Genomic DNA, 27277 nt, shown 5'->3' with positions numbered 1-27277 from the left:
CCTCTTGACCACATAGTCTCGAAGATGGTGATACCAGATATCAATGTGCTTGGGCCTGTCATGAAAAACTGGATTCTCAGAGAGTTTGATACAACTCTGGTTATCGCAGTAGATCACGGTTGGATCCATCCTCTAACCAAACAATCTCACTAGAATCTTCCACATCCAAATGGCCTCACATGAAGCCTAACTACCAGCCATGTATTCAGCCTCTGCTGTGCTAAGTGCAACTGATATCTATTTCTTGCTGTACTAGGAACCTACAGCTGAACCAAGGTTGAAGATTCCTCCAGAAGTGCTCTTCTGGTCTGATGGACTCCCTGCCCAATCCACATCTGTGAAGCCCTAAAGCTTTACTCCCTCTATCTATCTATACCAGAATCCAAACTGAGATGTGCCTCTAAGGTATCTCAACACATGATTTGTTGCCTTCCAAAATAGCTTGGTAGGATGAAATATAGCTTGACTCAGCTGGTTCACTGCAAATGATAAGTCAGGTCGTGTGTTCACCAGATACATAAGTGAACCCACCAGCTACCGATAAACAATAGCAGCCACTACCTCACCTAAAGTAGCATCCTCCTTCCTCCAGTGCCCAGCTAGAGGAGTCTGCATGGGCTTGCACTTCTCCATGTGAAAGTGCCTGCATATCTCATTGGCATACTTGCCTTGAGATAGAAATACTTCACCATATTTCCGTCACACCTCCATGCCTAGAAAGTATTGCATAAGACCCATGTCTTTCATTTCAAACTCTCTTGCAAGGTCCTCCTTGCAAGACTGTATCAGTTGATCGTCACCTATCAAAATCAGATCATCAACATGAAGAACAATGATCAATGGTTTACCTTCTACCATGATGTGGTAAAGGTTCACATCTGCTTGCTTCACTCTTGGTGAAGCCCAACCCAGTGAAATAGTTGTTGATCCTAGTGTACCAAGCATGTGGTGCTTGCTTCAGCCCATACAAATCCCTCTTGAGTCGGCACACATGCGACTCACAATTGAAGGTCTCGAAACCCTCTGGCTATTCAATGTACACCTCCTCCTCAATATTCCCATTGAGGAATGTGTCTTTACGTCCATCTGATGGATCTTCCAACCCATCTGAGGTGATAGTTACAACATCGGTCTGATAGATGAGTACCTTGCTACAGGAGTAAAGGTCTCATCGTAGTTGATCCCCTTGACCTGTGAGAAACCTTGGGCAACAAGACTTGCCTTATGTTTCTCAACACTGCCATCAGTTGTCTGCTTTACCTTGTAAAGCCATCTGGAACTCACCACTGACTTACCCTGAGGTCTTGGGACAACATCCCACACACTGTTCCAAATGATAGAGTCATACTCCTCTACCATTGCATCAACCCAGACTGGTTGTTGCACTGCCTCCTCGAATGAAGAAGGTTCGGTATCTACACACTCCCCAACTAGGGCCATGTACCCAGTGTACCACTCGGGTGACCTCCTCTGTCTACGCTGAGAAGATGGCTGTCCCACATTCTCCCACGCATCTAGCATCGACCTGTCAGCTTCCCTTGAGGGTTTCCACCCATCTTTGGAAGTCTCAGCATGAGTCGATGTCTCCACTCCCAGATCCTTTGCATGTGGATGCTCCACATCAATCTGAGGTTCCTCCTCCTTAGGAACTAAAATTTCCTCCTCTACATGCAACTTGAGCTCCCTGCTCATCGAACTTCAGATCCTTGCGTACCACTGTCCTTTGACTAGTAGGTAGGTACACCCGATAGTTGTGTGGTGTATCCGTGTGACCCACAAGTATTCCCAACTCAGTTTTTGGATCCAACTTCTTCTGGGAATCTTTGGTCACATGACAGTAAACTGATGATCCAAAGATTCGGAAGTGACTCACATCTGGTCGCTTCCTGGAAAATGCCTCCTTAGGTGTCTTCATCCCCAGTATATGGTGCGGGCTTTTGTTCTGCAAGTATAGTGTTATATTGCATGCCTCAACCCACAAATGTAGTGGTAGGCTTTGGTCATGCAACATCGCTCGAATTGATCCCACAATCGATCTGTTCTTCCTTTCAGCCACCCCATTCTGATGTGGGTTATGATGTGTCGTCAATTCTCGTTTAATTCCTTTTGCTCTGCAGGAGTCTTTAAACTGTTGGGAGACATACTCTCCACCATTATCGCTACGCAAGGCTTTTATTTTCTTTCCAGATTCTTTCTCTGCCAAGGCTTTAAACTCACAAAGCCTCAAGAAGGTTTGATCCTTCTTTTGCATAAAGTAGATCTAGCATCTACGAGAAAAATCATCAATAAAAATAACATAGTACCTTTGTTTAGCGGTGGAGCCTGTAGAGAAAGGTCCACAAACATATGAGTGAACTCACTCCAGGATTGCTCCAGGTCTACTGTCTCGATCCAGAAAGGAAGATTTTGCATACTTACCCAAGGTACAACCTTTGCATGTATTTGTCTGCTCCAATTGTCCCTTGGGAAGTTCGGTAGAAATCTGCTGCATGATCTTCAGGGCTCCATGGTGAAGGTGGCCTAGTCTTCTATGCCATATATCACCAACATTTTGGCTCTACACCATCTCAGCTTTGGAACTTAATGCAGCACAGTCATCTACCTCCATCTTGTAGAGGTTCTTTACTCGAATCCCAATTCGCTTTGTCTGTCCAGTATCGATATGCCTCAGGAATACCTTTCCTTTACTAAAGACTACATCATAGCCTTTATCTTCTAGCATAGTGACAAACACAAGATTCTTCTCCAGACTTGGTACATACTTTACATCAGTCAGGGTGAGGGGAGCTCCATGCTCCCTTTGAAACACAATCGTACCTTCACTTGAAACACGATACTTTCCATCATTTCCCATCTCGATCCGCATCTAGAGATCCTTCTCGTCCAAGGTACTGAAAAGCTTCTTGTCACCTGACATGTGGAATGAATCTCCACTGTCCAAGTACAACACACATCCCACCATGGATGAAACCATGCATGCGATAAGAGAGAAATCCAACTCAAACTATGAGGCCAGTGCCTCACCATCAGATCCCTTCGAGGATCCCTTCTTGGATTTCTTTTGTGGACAATTTGTAGTGGAATGGCCCACTTCATGACAATGAAAGCATCACACTTTCGATTTGTAAAACTTCTTCCCACCATTGGAAGAACCGGATTTGGGATGGGACGCCTTCCCTTTCCCTTTCCTCGCCTTACTCACTAAGGCTATATTTTCCTCATCATCTTGCTTCGATGAGGATCCATCTCTGGTGCTTCTTCTTATTTCCTCCTGCATCAGATCCGACCAAATTCATTCCCAATCTAGCAGTCTTTCTCTTCCATTAACCGAGTCTTGGTAGCTATGCCAGCTCTTAGGAAGACCGAGGAGTGCAAGAATCACCATGTCATCATCAGCGGTCATGATCCCTGCACTTCCAAGCTCATCCCTGCAAGTGGTGAGCTTGTTCAGATATGTAGAGATCGTGTCACCCTTTTCAAACTTTATTTTCCAAAGCTTGTATTTCAATGCCAGCTTCCTCTAATCGTTGCTATTCTAATATAGATCTTTCAATGTTTTACACATCGAAAACAGGGTCTCCTTCCCATGGAGGCTCGAGACAATGTGGTCTCAAACTCCCTCCTGGAGGATTCTCCTTGCTCTAGCCACACATTTCTTCCATTCTGCCAATTCTGTAGCATTGGTCGGCTTGAGGACTTCTTGATCAATGAAGTCATTTATACCATTATCCTCTAATACTGCTTCCATGTGATCCTTCCAAGCTATATAATTCGAGCTGTCATCAAGTGCATACTCGAGTCTTAAACCGTTGAATGCCATTGGTGAAATTGAGATGTGATAAGAACTCGATTTCTATATTCAGGAACTTGAAACTTCAAACTTCTCCCTTCTTGTATACTGTTCTTCGCTTTGATCACCTATGCTCTGATACCATGTAGAAATTCCCACTGTAGATCAATAGATTATGCAATATACTAAAGCAAAATACAAGATCTACTTCTACCACAAACTTTGCGGAAGCTTAATTGAATATGAGCAAGGTCAATGAGAACACATATAACGGAGAATGAGAAATCAATCACACATAACATAGAAGAAATAACCCAGGGAAAGCCTCAGCCTAAAACCCCAATCTCTGTATTATCATACAAGTGGAAATATGTTAGAGTTACAAAAAAATAAGCTCTCAAGCTATCCTGCTCTCTCTGCAATCAAACAATATAGCTCACAGATTGAGTAGACACTAGATATGCCTTCCCTCATCCCTCCAAGCCTCCTGTTTTATTGCGTAGTTTTTCTTGGGGTCCAGTGATGCCACATGTGTGAATTGGCCTCATTGGCCTCATCACACTCAAAAAAATTGAAGAAGTAACTACGCAATCCTCAAGGAAATAATTCCTTCTGCATGCAAGAGATATTCACAATGGAATATTCCTGCAACTAATAGTAAACTATCCCTCTGTTTGATCTCAATTGGGTCTATGTTTGAAATCACATGCATGAGTTATTTATGAGAGAATATTCAGTTATCTGAAGTGCAATAGCTACATGCATGCATGCATTAACGAACTGAACTCACAATTAATTCAACAAACTGTTTGAATTAATCTAGCTGGAATTGACTCAGTTAACTAAGCCAACTAATTACAACTCAATATTACAACTCATCCTTATCTCTTTAACTGATGGATAAATTCCTTAATCAATGGAGAAACTATTGCATGTCCCCAGATAGACTTCATGTTTGATTTTCTACAACTAATTAAGTCATAGTGAATTAATTAATTATTTAACAAATAGCTGCTAAGATCAAATCCGAATTTTTACTTCTCTATTTTAGTTCAGGGACTAACTAAAATAGGAAGGTATCCCGAAATGCTATTTATAGCAGTACTAAATTTAGCACCTCTATATTTAGCATTTCTTGTTGCTATTTTCAACATATAGATCATGCATGCAATCATGAAGTCAAACTAGATTGTACTATGCAATTTTGGAAGCACTCGATTCCCATTAATATGGGCTATTCAGCCATAGGAATTGCACAAGAAAATAAGGGCTTGGAGGGAAACTGAATTTGGCTAGTGTTGGCCAAGAGCTTGCTTGTGAGTTGAGAGAGTTGAGCATACTTGTGCGGAATTGTTCTAGTGAGAACGAGCTTTGTATCCTCAGTCATATTTCTAATATATGCAATATAGATAGTAGGGTTTTGAGGAGTGGCTTTCCCCAAATACTTATTGTGTTATGCGCCATTGATTTATCTTCTTCTTATTCATATTCTTTCCAATGATATATTGGCTTCCGCTCATTGAAGCTAGAAGTAGATTCTTGTTGAGCACTTTAGTAAATTGCATGAACTTGTAAATCTACAGGATTTTCTACATGGTATCGGAGCTGAGAATAATATACTAGAGGAGATTTCGAAGTTTCGAGTTTTGGGTTATAGGTGAAATTTGAATTTGCAATACATACTTCAGGATTGGCTGATGGCGTTCTATGGTTTGCAGCTCAAGTATGCCTTGGAAGGCAGCTCAAATTTTATATCCTGGAGGGACAAAATGGAGGCTATGTTGGAGGCCAATGGCTTGAAGGAATTCATTGATCAAGACATTCCTAAGCCACCAACATCATATGCAAAAGATCTCACTGAACGGAAGAAGTGTGTGGCGAAGGCAAGGCGGATAATCCTTAAGGGAGTTTGAGACCACATTGTCTCGAGTCTCCATGGAAAGGAAATTTCATATGCTATGTGGAAAGCATTGATGGACTGATATCTAAACAATAGTGACCAAAACAAATTGGCACTAAAGGAGAAACTTCGAAAAATCAAAATGGAGAAAGGCGAGACTATTCCAAAATACTTAACTAAGTTCACTCAATGTCATGATGAACTTGGAAGTGTTGGAATCATGGTTGTTGAGGATGATATCATGAGTCTTGCTCTCTTAGGACTCCCAAAGAGTTGGCATAGTTATCACATATCTGTCAATGTTTGGGAGAAGCTTCCAGATTTGGAATGAATGTGGTCGGATTTGATGGAGGAGGAGATCAAGAGGAACACCAGGGATCGCTCTTCATCAAAAGACTGATGATGAAGAGAACCATGCCTTAGTGACTAAGGCAAGGAATGGGAAAGGGAAACATTCCCATTCCAAATTATATTATTATCATGGAGGTAAGAATAATGACATGAATAAAGTTAAGTGCTTTCATTGCCATGAGTTGGGCCATTTTGCTACAAATTTTCCACTCAAGAAGTCCAAGAAAAAGTCCTTAGGAGGAGCGGCGGGTGAGGCTTTGGCCTCTCAATTCAAATTGGAATTTACCCTCATTGCATGGTGTCATCAATAATGGGAAGTGTATGGTACTTAGATAGTGGAGCTTCATTCCACATGAATGGCGACAAAGAGTTATTCAGTGACCTGGAGGAGAAAGATCTCCGGATGAATATTGAGATGGGTGACAATGGGAAGAATAGTGTTACTGGATTGGGCACAATTACTTTTCATAGGGAGCATGGGGCTCCATTCACCTTGAAGTATGTTATGTATGTGCCCAGGTTGAAGAATAAATTTGTAGCTATTACCATCCTTGAGGATAGAGGTTATGATGTGATCTTCTCAAAAGAAAAGGTGTTCCTTCGACACATAGCCACGGGTCAAGTAAAGAAGATAGGGATTCGGGTGAAGAATCTCTATAAGCTGGAGGTAGAGGAGTGTTATTCTTTGAGCACAAAAGTAGAAAGGGTGCAGAGTCGAGATGTTGGTGAGTTGTGGCATAGGAAATTGGGCCAATTGCATCATCAGGCTTTGAAGATATTGCAGCAGATCTCTACCAGCCTTCCCAAAGGTATGCTTGAGCAAGTTGATACATGCAAGGGGTGTACTTTGGGAAAATACACCAAGTCTTCCTTTCACGACAGAGACAGTCGAGCAGAGGCTATTCTAGAGTGAGTCCATTCAGATGTGTGTGGACCATTCTCGATAGCATCCATGACCAAACACAGGTATTATGTTATATTTGTTGATGACTTTTCTCGAAAATGTTGGATATTTTTTATGTAGAAAAAGGATCAAACCTTCACAAAGTTTTGTGAGTTTAAAGCATTGGTGGAGAAAGAGTCAGGAAAGAAGGTTAAAGCTCTACGGAGTGATAATGATGGTGAGTATGTCTCAAATGAGTTTAAGAATTGAGTATGTCTCAAATGAGTTTAAGAATTGAGTATGTCTCAAATGAGTTTAAGAAATTCTATGCAGTGGAAGGGATTAAACGGAAGTTGAAGGCACCCCATCACCCTCAGCAGAATGGGGTGGATGAGAGGAAGAACATAAGCATAGTAGGGGCAGCGAGGGAGATGTTGCATGATCAGGTCCTACCATTACACTTGTGGGTAGAGGCATGTAACACATCGGTTTATGTTTAGAAATATAGCCCACATATGATACTTGAGATGAGGACACCGAAGGAGGCTTATTTCGGTAAGAGGCTAGATGTTGGCCACTTGAGGATTTTTGGGTCATCGATATATTTCCATGTGAAAAAAGACGCATGGAAGAAGCTTGAGACGACAATAGAGTTGGGGATATTTGTGGGGTACAATGATAAACATCACAACTATCAGGTGTACTTTCTGACCAACAGGATGATAGTGGTTTGTAGGGATATTAGATTCGATGAGGAGAAGGTGTTGTTGGGAAAAGTATCCAATACGGAATGACCCTATCCCACTCTAAGGGTGATAGTACCTCAGCAACAATCGAAGCAAAGCTATCTAAGATTTCTTCTTTATGAAAGTAAAATAGGGGAGAAAGGGATCCACTAACCGATATCTTTCGCTAATGGTTGATCCAATCTTCTCTCCTTGCTGCTTGCTCCCAGCTCCTTGCTCTTTCACTGGCCCAGTTACACCAAGATCCTGCAAAATGGCAAGAGAGGGAAACTACAAGAAGCATACATTCATAATTGATTCAAGGATTAGAATAAATCAAATACACAAGTATGACAATACATCATTGAGACACATGCATATAGAAGAACCTCAAATGCTTTATTAATGGAAGAAGTAAAGTTCAGGAACTGATACAACCATAAGAGGCCCAATCCAGCATCACCTTCCCAGCAGAAAGAAATCTCCTCTTCACCTCCTTCAAAGCAAATCACCCAATAGTTCTATACTCAAACCAACAACACTTCCTTACATTCACAAAATTCCAGCCTCCCTAGACCTCATGAGAGAGCTCTATATATAGGAGTTTTGGAGAAAGGATGAGTCAGCTTGAGGCTGGCATGAAGCTGACTAGTGTCCTCTCTCACTTCAGTTCTTAAGTCCACTTGGAGATTCTAACTTCCACTTGGAGATTTGGAACCTCTTACTCATCACCAGTCGAATTCCCTGATCCAAGTGTCATTTTGGAAGCTTCCTGGGCGCTGACACCTTGAGGAATGACTGTGCCACTTGTCCAAGTACGCTCAGCGTAGGTGGCCTTCTTTGCAATTGACATTCAGCGCAGGTACAGAGTGGAGCACTTGACATTCAGCGCAGATGCTCAGTGGAGCAGTTGACATGATCCAGAAATTGCTTGTTTTTGAGTGTTTTCAGGTGGAGAACTGTTATTCAGTGCTGTGGTTTGCTGACCTTGTTCCCCTAGGGGTAGGAACAACATGTTTAGGGACTTTGGATCCCTTAGATTATGGACATTTCATGCTTCATGCTGTAAGGCACAAAAATGTCTATAACAGTTGCCCCCTAAAATATGAGGTCGTTTATCGGGTGAAATGCTTTATCAGGAGGATCCGAAGTTCATTCAATCACTGAGAGGTGACCTGTAATAAGATACAATACAATACATTATTTTTCATACTGCTTTCATGATCTAGCTGAGGCGGGCATTCGCATGCTCAACTTTATAAATACATTTTTCTGTACATAGAACAGACAATCGTCTGATGATAGACTGATAATTCTCTATTGAAATTATCATCCTTTGAGTAGGATGATCATCTGCTGCACATGTCAATGTCTTTATTTCCCGAATATATATCGCAGCCCAGATGGATGAAACTAGATCCGGGGTCTTCAAACTCGTCCGATCTTCACTCTAAGTACAAGTCGATCCATGTGAGAATTTCTTGGAGTCGAACATGGAAAGACATCGCTTGATTACCAGTCAATGATGTAAACTGTTAACAAGCGCGAGAGGAATCACCGATAATGATGATGACCCTCAAGGTACGGCAGTAAAATCCACATGGTGTGAATAAAGGACTTGGCGTCGAACACCACGCAAAATCTTTCGGTCGAAGGTCATTGATGTATACCTGTCGCCGGAAGTGAGAAACTTGCCATTGAGGCATGCAAGCTTCAAAGTACTGAGGGGTTTGTTCCTAGATCAACTTCTTGGATAATGAGCTGAAGTCGACAAGAAGCGATCCGTCAAAGGAGGGCCTTAATGAATCCCACATCAGTGACACGGAACGGAGCTAATGATTGTGACGAAGGTGAAAACGATCTGTGAAATATGATTCAGGGTGGCGGTCATGAAAGGATGAAAGATGATGTATGGTAGTGGATGGGACACGGTTGACTCTTTCTGAACAACATCTCTTGAACATATAACGACACTGATGCGATGGATCGGTAGCATTACCCCAAATGTGGATGGTTTGGCGAGACCATGGTGATGAGACCGGTGAATGAAACAACCCAACCCGATGTGGTACGGAGGAAAAGTGTCATGTTCAAGAGCGACTCGCTACCATTAAAGCTTTGAGGTTTTCCCAATTTTTCCCCAGTCATTTCTGACCAGTACCTCTTTATTTTTGTCAAGCTTGAGGAGGATAACATATGCTTGTTCTATAACCTGCCCTTCGGGCAAGCCCATCGCTATGTTTTAACGAGCCTAGCGATAGGGAAACTTGTTCTCGTCTAAAGACAAGTTTGTCGCTATTTAATGCATTTTAATGAGTCTAGCGACAAAGACAACTCGGTCCTTTTCATTTTTAGAGAGTCTAAAAAGGTACGTAAAGTTAACTCCAAAGGTCCTTTTTCGTCATCTAATCCCTTAAGTCCGAAAAAGCATAAAACAATACAGAAGGGATGAATGTTCGATAGTTTTATCGAGCCGAACCAGACAAGCGCTCGATCTTTTTGTGCAATAATCCCTCAGGTCCAAAAAGATTAAAATCTAGAGGAGGGATAGCTCTTCTGGTCATTTTAATGAGCTGGAAGGCCAAAACTCGGCAAACTTTTCATATTTTACGAGTCAGAAGAAAAGAGCTCAAAGGAGACTCGTATTTTGAGGAACGAGTGATAAACAGGGATAGCAGCAGATTCCAGGTACAGGTTGGAATTTTCCAATCACGGCAATGTCACAAGGATGGCTAGGTGAAATCACTCTTCGTAGTTGTTCCTCAAAATAGGTAAACAATCAAGTGGAGGTGAATGATCGGCCAAATGAAAAGTGGACGTGACGGTGCAAACACGACAAAGGCTTTTATGACTGATGAATTTACGGTCTCAAATGGTTATTTACCAGTACTGGGTTCATTTTTTGAAGAGCTTGAATGCGCCAAAACACTGCTCAATCTTATGTTTATTTTTTAACGAGCATGGACTATGTGCTAAAACTGCTCGGTTGTTTGCATGCCCCCAGCATAATAACGCAAATCGAGGTACATGCCCCCCAAGCTTCATTGCATTCAACTCGGTGGTTGGAATGAAGGTTTACCTTTGAGCTTTGAAAAGGGGATTTGTTTCATTTTTTAATGAGGTTGACATAGTAAAAGAACTATCCTCATGACTCCTTGTTTCATTTTTTAACGAGGTTGACACGAGATAAGAACCGTCCTCGGAGCCCACTGTATTTACAGTATTTCTATTAGGGCGATGATCCATGCCGACAAAATATTTAGGAATCTTCCGAATCCATTAGATACAGAAGATTTCATTTTGTATGTTTCCACCGTGGCCACTCCCGCCAGATTACTTGGAGGTGGTAGGGCGAAAGTACCCATTAAGGCAGGGTCTTTTAGGAGGCCTACCCCAATATTTTGAAGCGAATGATCGCTTCCATGGATCATTGGAATGCTTCCCGTAACTTGTGAACTGTCGGGGAGGAAAGTTTGTTGGTCGACGACTGTAATTCTTCCTTGAAAGGGAAACGCAATTTTCCTGAAGTAGGTCGACACAACTGCAGCCATGGCATATATCCAGGGCCTTCCCAGTAGGATGTTGTAATCGAGGTTTCCATCGATTACTTCAACATTGACTTCTACTGTTTTGCCCCCCAGTTCAACTTGCAAGTTACTTAAAATCCCGTATGGAGTGTATGATCGTCCATCAAATGCTTTTAACATCGTTGACAATTTCGACAAGGGTGGTGAGCCTAAATTTTTCCAGCAACTCATCGACATAAGACATGTAGATGCCCCCTCATCAATAATTGTTCGATGAACAGTTTTGTTGAGGGCTTTCACTTGAATAAGGAAAGCTAGTTGAGCTGGTAACTGAGGGTCATATCCTTTATGATCAAAGGTCACAAGATTGGAATCCATTGGGCCGATCCCACCTATTGCTGATAATAAAGCTTGCTCTTGGGAGGGGCAATTTTGCGGTACCTCAATTGTCGACATAGCGGACGACGATTGGGCCAGGTCCTCTACTATGTTATAATTCTGTGCTACTTTTGCACGAGGATTAAATGTCGATTTGTGTACTACTCCCTTTGGCGACTTTATCATTTGTTCAGGAATGATGGGTGGCACAACTTTGGTCAAAGTTGTCGTCGAACTACTAGGTTGTTCATTAGCCTTGTTATTCGACAGCTGTGGATTCCCGTAATCTTTATTCCTTGTCAAAGCATCATTCTGCTGCTTTGAGGTAGACAACATAAGCACTTGGGATCGGGAAGTATTTTGATTAGCAACCAGTTTGGTTTCCGGGCTTGGAAACGGATCAGTCAATACTGCTGGCGTTTTTGAACTCTTAAAGAGTTTTTTAACTTCAGCTATATGTGGACAATCTTTCGTCCAATGATCCTCATCGCATATATGACACCCTACCGGGGGTTTCCTTTTTCTCCCTTTCTTTTTCTTCTTGCCCTCTGGTTGCTTCAGTTGTCTGCCCTTGTCGGTCGACATGGCATTTACTTCTGAGGCAAGAAGTTCCTCATTTGCATTTTGATTAGAAATTTTGTGCTTGCCAATCACGCCATCGCCGGCGTGAGAGTCATTGTTTGATTTAGGAGGAGGAGGAATTGAGAATTCCAGTCTAGGGGCGTCAGGTATTTTGTCGTAGAGTGTGCCGGCCTGAGTATAGACCAAGTCCAGATATTGCACACGAGCGATAACCTGCTCTTCCGTTACGACTCCTCCCTTTGCCACATCTTTCGTGATGGCAGGAAGTAATGACTTGATAAACCATTCAGCTAATAGCTGATCGGGAACATACGTTTTTACCATCCTACGACGACGTCGCCACTCATGTATATGATCAGATATGTGGGTGGCGGTCGTCTGTTTGAAGTTGGTAAGGAGTTCTGTTCCCGTTTCATACCTTATCGGTAATTGAAAATGGGTTAAAAAGGTTGTGGCTAAGGTGCTGAAGTTGTCGAACGAAGCTCTAGGCAATTCAATGTACCATTTTGCCGCTGGACCCGTTAACGTCCTCTGAAATAGGTGAAGTCTTATCGAATCATCATTCAGGGTGTTTGATGAACACCATAGATGGAATGTCATCACATGATTCGACGGATCTTCACCCGGATTTCCATTAAATTTAGGAATATCTGACGGAAGTTTATGCGGAATCGTTGGCCACCAAGGGGCATAAGCAATTGGATCATTCGTCAGCCGGTTTAGATCTGGTAATTCTAGAGTTGCTACAAAGGGCAACTGCTGATTCAGGTTCGGCGAAGCATACCCAGGATAAGATGGGATCGCCTGAGCAATGTGTCTTTGCAAACCAGCATAATGCTGGCAAGGTTGATGGGCATAACCATTATAGCATGGTTGCCCATTACTTACAAAGACTTGTTGCTCCGGTCCTTGATATGATTGCTGGAATGTCGGTTGTTGAGATTGAACCAGCTCTGGTTGTTGGACCATTTGCTGTTGACCAATACTGGATGATTGACCAAGATGAGGGGTCATAGTACTTGTTTGAGCCTGAGTCGCTCCAAATAAGGAGGCACTACCCTGAGATTGTGATTGAGTCGTTGAGACAAGAGGCTGTTGTATTGCAACCTGAGAAACTTGGGGTCGACATACAACAGGTTGTGCTTGTACTTGCGACGCATTCACCATAGCAGGTGTGGTGGGAATATTCGACACAGGGTGTACTGGCTGCATTGAATATACAACCCCTGGTTGTTGAGGCAGTATTGGTACCCAACCGCTGGATGTAATTCCAGTTTGACCTGAACTTTGTTGTAAACTACCATATGGTTGTTCTCTGGGAGGGAACAATGAAAGAGCATACTGCCCTCCATATGGTGGAAATCCAGTACTTAAAGGGTAAATTGGCCTTTGAAGATACATTGGATGAATTTGTTGAGTTTCAACATAAGAAATACTAGATGATAATCCGGATGAAGAAATAGGAACTAACCATGTCGTTATCCCTGATTGGACTCCGGCTTGTTGTTGACAATTTGCCGGGACAGATGGTATACCAGCGAACATCATTGGAGTAGTAGCAGAAGGCTCTGCTGCTGCTGTGTCGGACGACATAGTCCTAGATGTCGACGGTTGTTCAGACATATCTAGTCTATCCAAAAGATTTCTTAGTGACTCTACAAGAACTTACGATGCCAAAAGACTAACTTCGAAGATCAACGAGGGAATGGTGATGATTATCCCGTTTAAAATAAATTTTAACGACGCTTAGACACAACTTGCTTTTTCACTTTTAAAGAGTCGAGAAAAAGCTAAAGATGACTCTAGTCTCCTTCGATGTTTTAACGAGCCCAAAGTGACAAATGCTCAGATGGACTTTTTCAGTTATAGAGTTTGAAAAAGGCCAAAAGAAACTGCTCTGGAGATCTAGGCAGAGGGTGTGCCAAACCTTTCGCAAAACCACAGAATACGTTTTACGGTACGGGTGGTCGATCTTCGTGAATGCTGTGTTCACTGCATTGCGATCAGTAGGGCGGCCGACACGGCTTCCTATGGATAAAGGCTTTGTTCCTATAGGGGTCTCCCAATATATACGCGACGGTACGTGGGAGCACAAGTCCGTATTGATACTTATCGCTTCACCGTGGAGGAATCACCCAACCACTCAACGCTAAGATATCACGTTTAACGATGCCGGAACACGTCTCTAGCTTAGACCTCTATGTGTTTGCGTTATGTTTCAATGCGTTGTTATGTAAATTCAATTTATTTTAAGGTTGATCTTGTTTAGTAGTTTGCCTTTATGGATCACCACGTGATGTATGGTACAACTCCTAAATGCAGTCTAAGATGATAAGCAAGCTTTTCAATCTTTCAACTTTGAAAATCTTAACTACTGAGGGAAAAGAAAGACATCATCTTTTCACACAGATCATAGAGCACACACTAATGCACTTTTCCCTAAATCAACATACAAATTGTCAAAATGCACATGCACAATGAAGGTATTTCTTTTCTCTTTCTTAATGTTGATGTATTACAAAAAGAAAGCTGTTGTATAATTTTGAATTCAATTTCAAGTGAAAGCAAACAAGTTTTGTCCAAAATCAAAAGACACCTTAAGATTTACTTGTTTCAACACTAGAAATACATAAATTCAAACCATATGATGAAAGCAAAAGCTCAATCAGCTATGAACAACAAATAAACTAACTCTTAAGATCAATACAACACTTATCACAGGTCTAGATCTAAGAGGCCACAGCAAGACTAGTTCACTTTTCGTTATGGGAAACTGCAAATGATATAAGAAATACACAAAGAACAAATACAGTTTCTTTATACAACCGAGGCGGAATAGTGGCAAGGAAAGGTGGTTTCAGATAGGTACATTGACTGATAACAGGCTGCAAAAACAAGGATGAAAACAGGGCAATAAACAGCAGGGAACCCCAGTTGCACAAGGCAAAACTGGTTCAGCGCAGGTAGTACACTGTCAGTTTGACATTCAGCGCAGGTAGCCCCTTCGGGACCTGCGATGAAATGCAGACTGCCTTCACAGTGCCTGCAATGAAGAGAGAAACTCTCGTTTCTCTTGGTTTCCGGGTCACAGATTGCTAAAAAATTCACAGTTTTTGGCCAAATCAAAAGCTATCAATCAAGTACACACTAAAGGGTAATTAGGAGGATGAAAAGCTATCACTAAGAGCTATTCAGAGTCCTTGTGGATCAGCTCTTCAAATCATAAACATGCCTAGAAACTGAGCTAGAGTAGCTGCCCTCTACTTTGCATTTGAAAGATCCAAATGCAGTTCGATTCGGTACTCCCTGTGTTTAGGAAATGAATAGCAAAAACACAAACAACCAAACAAGATACGTTCCCCAGTGGAGTCGCCAGTTTTTTGTTGGGAAAAGTATCCAATACGGAATGACCCTATCCCACTCTAAGGGTGATAGTACCTCAGCAACAATCGAAGCAAAGCTATCTAAGATTTCTTCTTTATGAAAGTAAAATAGGGGAGAAAGGGATCCACTAACCGATATCTTTTGCTAATGGTTGATCCAATCTTCTCTCCTTGCTGCTTGCTCCCAGCTCCTTGCTCTTTCACTGGCCCAGCTACACCAAGATCCTTCAAAATGGCAAGAGAGGGAAACTACAAGAAGCATACATTCATAATTGATTCAAGGATTAGAATAAATCAAATACACAAGTATGACAATACATCATTGAGACACATGCATATAGAAGAACCTCAAATGCTTTATTAATGGAAGAAGTAAAGTTCAGGAACTGATACAACCATAAGAGGCCCAATCCAGCATCACCTTCCTAGCAGAAAGAAATCTCCTCTTCACCTCCTTCAAAGCAAATCACCCAATAGTTCTATACTCAAACCAACAGCACTTCCTTACATTCACAAAATTCCAGCCTCCCTAGACCTCATGAGAGAGCTCTATATATAGGAGTTTTGGAGAAAGGATGAGTCAGCTTGAGGCTGGCATGAAGCTGACTAGTGTCCTCTCTCACTTCAGTTCTTAAGTCCACTTGGAGATTCTAACTTCCACTTGGAGATTTGGAACCTCTTACTCATCACCAGTCGAATTCCCTGATCCAAGTGTCATTTTGGAAGCTTCCTGGGCGCTGACACCTTGAGGAATGACTGTGCCACTTGTCCAAGTACGCTCAGCGCAGGTGGCCTTCTTTGCAGTTGACATTCAGCACAGGTACAGAGTGGAGCACTTGACATTCAGCGCAGATGCTCAGTGGAGCAGTTGACATGATCCAGAAATTGCTTGTTTTTGAGTGTTTTCAGGTGGAGAACTGTTATTCAGTGCTGTGGTTCGTTGACCTTGTTCCCCTAGGGGTAGGAACAACATGTTTAGGGACTTTGGATCCCTTAGATTATGGACATTTCATGCTTCATGCTGTAAGGCACAAAATTGTCTATAACAGAAGGCCATGCGATTTTGCCTTGAGAGGGTTCTTGAGCTACATGCAGATGAGGAGATTTTAGCTCCTAAGATTAAGGAGCCTTAGATTGATGTGGAGCAGCCACATGCAAATTATCCAGAGTGGAGACATCCACTCAGGCAGAGTCTTTGTAGGTTTTAACCCTGTACAGAAATTACCTGCGTACGAATTCTAAAAAACAGAAAATAAACAATGCGAGAGCATAACACATAAAACACATATACACAGAGATTTCCCTTGGATCCCAAAACTGGGATTTCCAGCTTGATTTTTCATTATATTCCTTTCAATGTTACAATACATATTTATACATGTCGAAGCATCCAATACCATGGACCGAAAACCATCGCGTCCAATACCATGGACCGAAAACCATCACATCCAAAAAACATGTGCGAAAATCATGAAAAAAACCATAGGTGGGTCCGCCCAACCTAACATAGGGTCCAAAACCAAAATTTTCCAGGGCACTGCCCTAGACCCCATAAAGTGGGGTTACGGGTACCCCTCAAACCCCCTATGACCTCCACCCCTCTAACCCCTGGTTAAGTACGTGGGCTAGTCATGGAAAGAATATAACACAACCCAACAGTCTTCTAGAGAGGGAAGAAAGCACACTAGAGAGGCTAACAGTTTGTTGGATGATGCATGGGAGAATGTGGGAGCACCCACTTCTCAACATAGGTGGAGGAGGGTCACCTGACAGGTACACTGAATACATGGCTCTTATGGGTGAATGTGTTGTGACAGAGCCATATTCCTTTAAGGAAGCAATGCAACAACCTATTTGGGTTGAAGCCATGGTGGAGGAGTATGACTCGATAGTTCATAACAATGTTTGGGATTTAGTCCCGAGACCGGAGGACAAGTGAGTGGTGAAGTAGGTTGGCTTTACAAAGTAAACATGGATGCAAATGGTAGTGTCGAGAGGCATAAGGCTAGATTTGTGGCTTGTGGCTTTTCATAGGAAGAGGGGATTGATTATGATGAGACATTTGCTCATGTTGCAAGGTCCTCATTGATTAGATATATATTGGCACTATTAGCACAAATGGGTTGGAATATACATTAAATGGATGTAAAGACATCCTTCCTTAATAGCATGATTGAGGAAGAGGTGTACATAGAGTAGCTTGAAGGTTTTGAGACCTTTGACTGTGAGTCACATGTGTGCTGGATCAAGAGAGCGTTGTATGGGCTGAGGTATGCACCCCATACTTGGTACACCAGGATAGATAGATACTTCATCGGGTTGGGCTTCACGAAGAGTAAAGTGAATGCGAACCTGTAACACATAGTGTTGGAAGGTAAACTGTTGAACATTGTACTTTATGTTGATGATCCCATACAGATAGGTGATGATCAGTTGATGAAGTCTTCCAAGGAGGACCTTGAAAGAGAGTTTAAGATGGACATGGGGCTCATGCATTGATTTCTTGGCATGGAGGTATGGTACGGATATGGGGAGTTGTTTGTGTCTCAAGGCAAGTATGCCAACGAGATACTCAGGAGATTCGACATGGAGAGCATCAAACCCATGGAGAATCCTATAGCACGTAACTGGAGGAAGGAGGATGCTACTTTAGGGGAAAAAGTGGAAGCTACTATGTATAGGAAACTTGTGGGTTCACTCATGCACTTGGTGAACAAACAACTAGATATGTGCTATACAGTTAGCATGCTTAGTCAAGTGATGTTTAGGCCTACCAAGCTATATTGGGAAGCGACGAAGCATGTGTTGAGATACCTCAAGGAAACGTCTCAGTATGTATTATGGTATAGAAAGATAGAGGGAGTAGAGCTTCAAGGCTTCACCGATGCAGATTGGGCAGAGAGTCCATCTGACCAGAAGAGCACATTAGGAGGGATCTTCAGTATTGGGTCAATGACAATTTCTTGGTACAACAGGAAACAAAGATCTATTGCACTTAGTTTGACAGAGGCAGAGTACATAGCTGGGAGTGAGGCAACATGTGAGGCCATAAGGATGAGGAAGATCATGGTTGGTTTTTTTGGTCAGCAGATGGATCTGACAATGATTTACTGTGATAATCAAAGTTATATCAAACTCTTTGAAAATCTAGTTTTTCATGATTGGTCCAAGCATATTGATATCTGATATCATCATCTTAGAGATTGTGTATTGAGGTGGATTATGCTATTAGAGTACATTCCCACAAAGGAGCAAGATGCTGACATTTTGACAAAGGCATTGCCAAGATGTAAATTCTAGTTTCACAGACACAGAATCGGGGTAGCTGATAATCCCTTTCTTGTTGAGAGGGAGTGTTGAGAAATGGCAAAAAGAAATTCCAGTTTAAATTTGTCCTTGAATTTAAAATGTGAATTAAAATCGAATTCTATTCTCATAACAACTTGTACATAGTTAATTAAGTTTAATTAACTTAAGTATATTAGGAATTTCGAGTTGGAAGTCTTTCTGAAGTCATGTATATGTTCTCCCTAAGTTTTAGTGGTCTAGGATGAGTTTAATTGTGAGTTGTAATTATATAACTCAGTTTACTAAGTGATGTTCATTTAAACTAGTTCCAAACTGTTTGAGGAACTAATAGAAGATTAATAGTCAGTTGGTGCACTAGTGTATCTACAAGTGTCACTCCAGTTTACTGAAGATTCCCTCATCAGAAACTCATGCATGTCGATTCTGAGAAATACCTAGTTGAGACTAGAGTGCAGGGACAATGTACTATCAGTTGTATTATTTACTCAGTTGTATAGATCATGCATGCATTCAAGAAGTCAACCTAGATTGGATTACGCCATTTTGGAAGCACTGGATTCCCATTAATATGGCTTATTCAACCATAGGAATTGCATAAGGAAATAGGGGCTTGGGGGGAAGTTGAATTTGGCTAAGTGTTGGCCAAAGAACTTGCTTGTGAGATAAGAGAGTTGAGCATACTTGCGTGGAATTGTTCTAGTGAGAACAAGCTTTGTATCCTCACCTATATTTATGATATATGCAATACAGATAGTAGGGTTTTGAGCAGTGGCTTTCCCCAGATACTTATTGTGTTATGTGCCATTGATTTATCTTCTTCTTGTTCATATTGTTTTCATCAAACTATTGGCTTCCGCTGGTTGAAATCATAAGTAGATTCTTGTCCTATGCTTTAGTACATTGCATGAGCTTGTGAATCTATAGTATTTTCTACAAAAATGAGTCTTGGGATTTGGTGGAGTTGTCAGCTAGAAGGAAACCCATTGGAAACAAATGGGTGTTTAAGAAGAATATGAATGAAAAACAAATGGCGGAAAAATACAAAGCTCAGTTGGTAGAAAATGATTATTCCTAGGTGTCAAGAATTTGATATAAATATATGGGGACTTGGCGTCACAATGATAAAAGTGGACCTGTGTGTTTATTTTAAATTAATTGGTGACCATGTTATTTATTTGGTCTTGTATGTGGATGATATGTTGCTGATTGGAAATGACAAAGAAATTATCTAATATTTAACGACCCAATTATCCTCTAAATTTGACATGAAGGATATTTGTGTTGCAAACAATATTTTGGGCATGGAAATTAAACGAGATCAAGAAAAGAGGAATCTATGGTTAAACCATAGTAAGTATGTTGAGAAAATATTGTAGATGTTTCATATGAAATATAATAAACTGGTGAAGGTTTTGTTAGTGTCAGTCTTTGCAGCCTTCCACCAGTGATCAAATATGCTCTTATAAAGTGTTCTTGGGGTGTCAAAGTCAAATTTTTGTCATTTCAGTGAGTCTTCAAGTAAAAAATTGGTCACTGGGTATTAGGTCTAGGATTGTTTTCACTCCTTCCAAATTTTTCCAAGTATTTGTCCATGTCACCATTCGGCTGAGTGTACCATCATTCAAAGAGTTTTCATCATTATTTCAGGTTCCAATGGGTCATTTTACACCTTGTTCGTGCTTCAATTGTGCTTAGGTAAGGCTCATTTCCCTCTCCTAGGGATTTGAAGGTAATTTTTCTTGGATGGTCAAATCATTAACAAAACTTGTATCTTGATGCTCATACACCTTCCCCTATCCTTAATATACCTTATTAAACACTTCCATCACTGATATCCCTCAAATTCATCATTTGCCCACAAACCCTAGCCTATTGCTACAATTTGACACTTTTCTAGGTTAGGCCTGTGTTTTTCCCTTTTGGACCCCTTCTCCTCACTCAATCCTTGAAATTACACTTTCCCCTACTTCCTAACATACCTCCCTACTTCCCTAAGGTTTCTCAAGAATTTAGAAGCTCCTCATCCCCTTCATTTCCCTTCATTTATGCAAATCCCCAGTTCCAAACATCGGGATAAGTTTTATTCAAATGTTATTTATGAGAAAGAAAATATGAATTTGACAAAAGTGAGAGAGGTTTTTGTCCATAATAGACCAGAGAAGAGAAACCTGCTTCCGTTTTTACACAGGTCTCATAGTTTGGGAGAAATGTCCAAAACATCAGTTGCCTTAGGAGAGTTGATGCACTTCTGGAGTGACCTTGGGAAATCAATCTTTATCCTAGTTGGAGTGACCCAATGACTTGCTTGATGAGACAAATAGGTCCTGCACGATGTTCAAGAACTAGTTGTCTTTGGGCAATTCCCATGCCACCTGTACTATGGACAACAGAAGCCACACATAGTGAAAAGTTTTTCCTTGCTCTTATGCCTTGTGGCAATTCTCAAGGAACTGTCTACATTAGTTTTCCTAGTTGAACTTGACCGCTTCTACACATTGTGCTACTAGTGCAACCACTAGTGCGGGCACCTCATCTGTGTGCAATTTTTGCATAACCTTCCCTACCAATATCTGTGTCGCGACTTTAACGACAGGGTTGTTGATGCTGGAAATGGCATACTATTGGGCGTGGGATCCCCCAAGGAAATTTTTGGGTCTTAGAGCCTAGATTTTGGTCAAAATTTGTAAGACCGATATAAAGACTCTGCATTTTGTGGGCGCGGAGAGCATAGCTTGTAAAAGAGCCATAGGGTTGTCCTCCCTCAATTTTGTTAATGTAATGTCGTCTGTAGAGATCTAATCATGGTCTGTGGACCATGGGATTGTATAAATAGGGCGAGGCTCTAAGTAGTAATGGAAGGAATCGAATTGAATATTAGAAGAAGGATGAAGAGTTGAGCCGTATCTATGGAGTAAAGTCTAGTTTTGGGTTGTAGAGTAGGAGAAGACTCTGTAGCTGAGTGCGCAGAGGCGTAGTAGTCTGCAACTGAGTGCGTAGGGTGAGTCAAGTTTGTAACAGTTGGAAGTATTAATAAAGATAAGTTTCATATCAATTTTGTGTATTTATCTCCTGTCTTATGCATTGAATATAGTGGGTATAAATTCACTTCTACTGTTTATATGATGCACAAATGTGTATAATTGTATTGATTAAGTGAATGCAAGATAGAATACCTGTTTACACGAAGTTAACTAAGATTTATTAAGAAGATAAGTAAGATACGCGGTGTAGTTTGGAGAAATAGTGCAGTTCACTACCATAGTATCGTGAAAGCATCTCAACCCCTGGTTAGGGCTGTGTGAAAGACAATTATAACAGATCGCGAGGGTATTGAAGGTTAGAAAAGTGTGCGAAGTAACCTGTGCGAAAGTAGGCATAGTTAGACTAAATTGAAACCACAGACATCTCAAGGGTTCAGAAACTTGGTTCCAACATCCCCCCATACTCCCTCGGGTGAGACTTCAATCCACGCTCTGCGGGTTGATGCTGAAAGGGCTAGTAGTGTAGGGATTTTTTTGGCTAAATAACTCTGAATCTGGGTCAGACCTCCTAAAGCCAATAGATGGTTTCGTTTCTGGGACCAGAATCTGCATAGAGATGTCTGATGTCATATCATTGGAATCCAACTAAGAAGGAAATTGAAGGCTAGTTGGATAGAAGAATTCATGAGTTCGGAGCACAAGAGAACAGGAATGCGCGACTGTCAAAAGAAGAGTGGTTGGACTGCTACCTATACATGGAGATCCACGAAATATTCTTCACGTCCTTCCCTATTGAGTTATATGAGTGGATCGCGAAGCTAGTAGATAGCCAAGGAAGGTGGAAACTTGACGGTCTTATTGTGTGGACCCCAGAGTTAGTGTGAAGGTTGGAAGCATCAGATGATCAGATCGTGTGTGTCGTTGATCATTGGCATGATCATGTTATAGGAGGATTCATTACTTAGTTCGTGGTTGACACCTAAGTTAGTTACAACGAGGTGAAGTGACGCTTTCTCTAAGGACCACAAGGTAAGTACGTAAAGTCTTTGAATACTTGGATTAAAATGCTATTGTACGAAAATAGGGTTATGCAGTTACCTTGATGTTTGGGGTTATGAGAAGTGGAAAATCTTACATGAATGAAGGAAATAAGGGACCAAGCTAGGCCCTTTATTTCATCTCCGCGAGGGGACGAGGAAGAGCTCGCGAAGGTCTCACCACGAAGTGCGATCCATCTGATAAGGCAAAGAATTCCGTGAATACCACCTCCACCCACACCGCCACCAACTTCACCACCATCACCTCCATCTTCATCCATACCACCTCCACCACCACTGTGATTCAATATGGCAAGCGCGGTGAAGTTGCATGTGTTTAAAGGTTTGGGAAATGAGGATCCGGACCAATTCTAGTTCATCGTAAGGGCTATATGGGAAGCACAAGGAGTTACAGATGACAATATAAAGAAAGCAACACTAGTTAGCACCCTGCAAGACCACGCGCTGACTTGGTATATTAAGCACTCCAATGATAATCCAAATGTGGGGATCGTGGATATCCAAGTAGCACTAAATAAAGAATTTAGCAGGCCGAAGTCTGAAGCATAATCGATCATTGGATTCAAAGAGATCACGATGCTACCAGGTGAGACTCCTTGGGAGCTAGATTAGAGGCTAAAATGTACGATTCACAAATATAATATGAATCTGACGGATGGACAACATCGTGAGTGGTTTGTAGCTTCGCTAATGCCACATTTAAGGAGTGTGCTATCGCAACAGAAGATAATGACTCAGGTGGAGGCCTTAGAGATTGCTATGAGGCTACATGAGACCCCGATGTAAGATCCTAACTTAGGAGTTTAGCAGATCCATGCGCAACTGAATAATTTATTCCTTGAGATGCAGAGTCTGAAACAGGACAGGACAACTTGACCAGAAGTGTGCGAAGAGGTATGGTGCATAAAATGCAAGGGTCAGGGTCATGACAAGGACCACTGCCCGCTGTTCCCAAATTACCTCATGGGAGGAGGACCGATGCCTTTAAGACTGGAAGCGTAATACCTAGCGCAACACTTGCTTTGTGGTGCACGATTTGTGAAATAGCAGGAAAACATGCCAAAGACAATTGTCACTTGTTACAGAAGTATATGCAAAATTCGCAAGAGTTGTTTTGAAACTTTTGTAGGTTAGTGGGACACGATGAACGCACTTGTAGAGGCTATGAGTTAATGATGGATAGGACTCCCACCTACAGATTTCAGGCTGAAACGCGGCCCCTTGATCAAAATACAGGAATGGCGCAAACAAGATTTCAAGGGCACGGACGAGGCCGAGGCGGAGGAGGACCTGGAAGAGGTCGTGGACAGTTGATATGCTACAATTATAGAGGGCCAGGACATTATGCCCGCGATTACACAAATCCAATGCGCCCATCATGTTTGTATTGAAACCTTCTTTGATCATGAGATAGAAGATTGTCCTACACTGATAGCTAGGATACGCGACAAATGAGCGCTACCACCTCCCCTGACTCAGAACCTGCAGATGATGAGGTCTGTGCCACGCGAGGAAGATCCGAATGTGAACATTGTGCTCTGAAGTGGAATCACAATGGGAGATGATAAAGGCAAAAAACTAGAAGATAGTACTTGGGTTTGCAAAGCTCCAATGAAAGAAGTAGAGTTGATTTGGAGCGCACTCAGGAAACCTTCATGGAAGCCAAGAAGAGCTTCACTGATGCCTCCACTTCCAGAAACAAAGATAAACCGAAGCTGGAGATAGACCCATCTATGCTCACAACATTCCTGGAAACATTTATGAAGCTACTACATGACAGTAAGGCAGTGAAAGTGTTACAGGAACTAATTAAGAGATGTGTTGGGACCACGTCAGGAGAACCGTGCGTAGTTAGGAAGATCGGAAAACATAAGACAAGAACGGGAAGAGTGATGAGACTAACCACGCAGATCAGAGAATATCAGATGGATCAAGTCATCCTAGATTTAGGATCGGATGCGAATGTTCTATCGAAACAGACATGGGAGTGAATGGGGTGACTTGTGCTACAGTGGTCTCCAATTCAGCTGCGAATGGTGAACTAACAAAAAATAATACCCATGGGGCGATTGCAGGGAATAACCGTGGATATTGAGGGAGAGAGCACGCTAGTTGACTTTGAAGTGATAGGGATTATTGATGACAGCGATCCCTACCCCGTGCTCTTAGGAAATTATTGGGCCATTGACATGAATGGGGTAATTAATTTGCAAAAGCGAAAAATTATTTTTGAAAAGAAGTCACTACGCGTAATTATACCCCTGGACCCTGCTGAAGGATCGTGCTATACAGAGCCGATGCGTGACTATGAAAGTGATGATGGTTTGGATTGCATCTATAAGATAACATCGCGAAACCAGGACTGGGTGAATCCGACCGTAGATGGGCAGATTGCATGGGAGTCCGAAAGCTCATGTACTTCAGATTCAGATGAAGAAATGGAGCGATGGTAGAATCGGTTACATGAGGTCACTACACTGAATTGTAATATGATGACAAGGTCACTGCGCTATGTATCGATAGAAGTAAGAGACCTGCCTACTTATGATTATATAAGTGAGGTAGATAGCTTCTTGAATAAATTTGAAAGGGAGGTGCCGGAAAAGAAATGCTTCCAGACCTTGGACTGGGTAATGTGCACTACCCTCGTGAGATGGTTGGGTACTCATAAAGGGAGATTTGATGACTGGCGCAAATGTAGGGGAATGATGCGCACATGATTTGGGAAGCCTAGGGTGTGACTGACAGATAAGTACAATGGGTAGGATGATCCATGCATGCATTTGGCCAAGTGGATGCATGGCTATGGGGAAAATCCAAAACTTGAGTGGGTGCACCTGTTCTGTCATACCCTGGATGTTATACCAATGAACTAGTATACAGAAACAGAGCTACGCCATGGGATAGGTGAATGGGATGTTCTACGTGAAGGGTTCGTGATGACCTTTAGTTTTGAGGATGAGTGGGATAGTATTGATGAAGCGCTACAAGAGGTAAAAGCAACCATCTTTAGGATACCTCAGGAGCTGGTAGAATTGATTCAGCCTAAATGGTCCACTCAGGTGAGTTGTGCACTGGAATGTTATAATGTAACTGCTAAAGAAAAAGATGAAGATCTGTGGAAAATTAACATTCGAGAGATGAAAGGCCACCGTGAGGTTCAGGGACCACAGATTAAGAACCTCAACATAACCGCGCCAGTGAAGACTAAGCAGGTAAATAGTGGTACAGAGACGGAACCTAAATTCGCAAAGATTGGAGACTATTGGGATGAAATGATAGTGGATAAGGTTGCTGAATTACTCTGTGGATAAGACTTATTCTGACCAAGTTTATAGATTTCAAGGGGATAATCAGAGATTTAGGGGTAATGAATATCACGTTACAACCCGACGTGAATCCAGTTAAGCAGAGGTCGTATCGCTTAAATCCGAAATACAAAGAGAAGATTCGCGTAGAACTAGACAAGATGATCGCGATAGGCATCATTGAGCCTGTGGAGGAATCCGATTGGGTAAGCCCGATTGTGGTACAATAGAAGAAGCAGAAGGATGAAATAAGAATATGGATGTATCTCATAAAATTGAACGATGCGTGTGTACATGATGCATTCCCAACTCCGTTCACGAATGAGGTGTTGGACAATGTAGGCAGTCAGGAAGCATATTCTTTCATTGATGGGTTCTCAGGGTACCACCAGATCAAAATCCTGCCAGAGGATAGGAGCAAGACAACCTTCGAGACTGAGTGGGGTATCTTTTTGTGCGTGGTTGTTGCGGAATTCAAGGAATATATTCATAAGTTCTTAGAGGTCTATTTTGTTGATGGGTTGGTTAGGTGCCACGTAGTGAACCTGCGCTTGATGTTGGATACATGCCGAAGATACCCAATCGTGCTCAACCTCAAGAAGTGTATGTTCCTCATTCCTTTTGGGAACTTGTTGGGGAATGTGGTTTGTAAACAAGGGATGATGGTAGACCCCATGAAAATCGCAGTGATTATCAATTTAGAAGCACCGCAGAGTGTGAAACAGCTGCGCGCTACTCTGGGACATATGGGGTACTACAGGAAGTTCATCAAAGGCTATGCCCAAATCACCGCGCTGATGGAAAAGCTATTGAAAAAGGATGTCACGTTCTACTGGAATGATGATTGTAAGAAAAGCTAAGATGTATTGAAAGAAAAGATGGTTACTGCACCAATTCTAGTCTTCCAGAACTAGAAGAAAGAGTTTCATGTCCATGTTGACCTGCTGTGTATAGCACTGGGGGCAATACTAACATGGGAATCTGGGATCATGGAGAAGGCTTGGATCACCCTATCGTGTTCACGAGTCATAGATTATCTAAAGCATAAAAGAAACTATTCCACCACTAAACGCGAGGGATTGGCTATGGTATATGCACTCTA

This window comes from Pinus tabuliformis, chromosome 8 (genome assembly GCF_031772625.1).
Source record: "Pinus tabuliformis cultivar Carrire ecotype Pingquan chromosome 8, CPIR1, whole genome shotgun sequence".
Taxonomy (NCBI): domain Eukaryota; kingdom Viridiplantae; phylum Streptophyta; class Pinopsida; order Pinales; family Pinaceae; genus Pinus; species Pinus tabuliformis.
Note: the sequence above shows the minus strand (reverse complement) of the source record.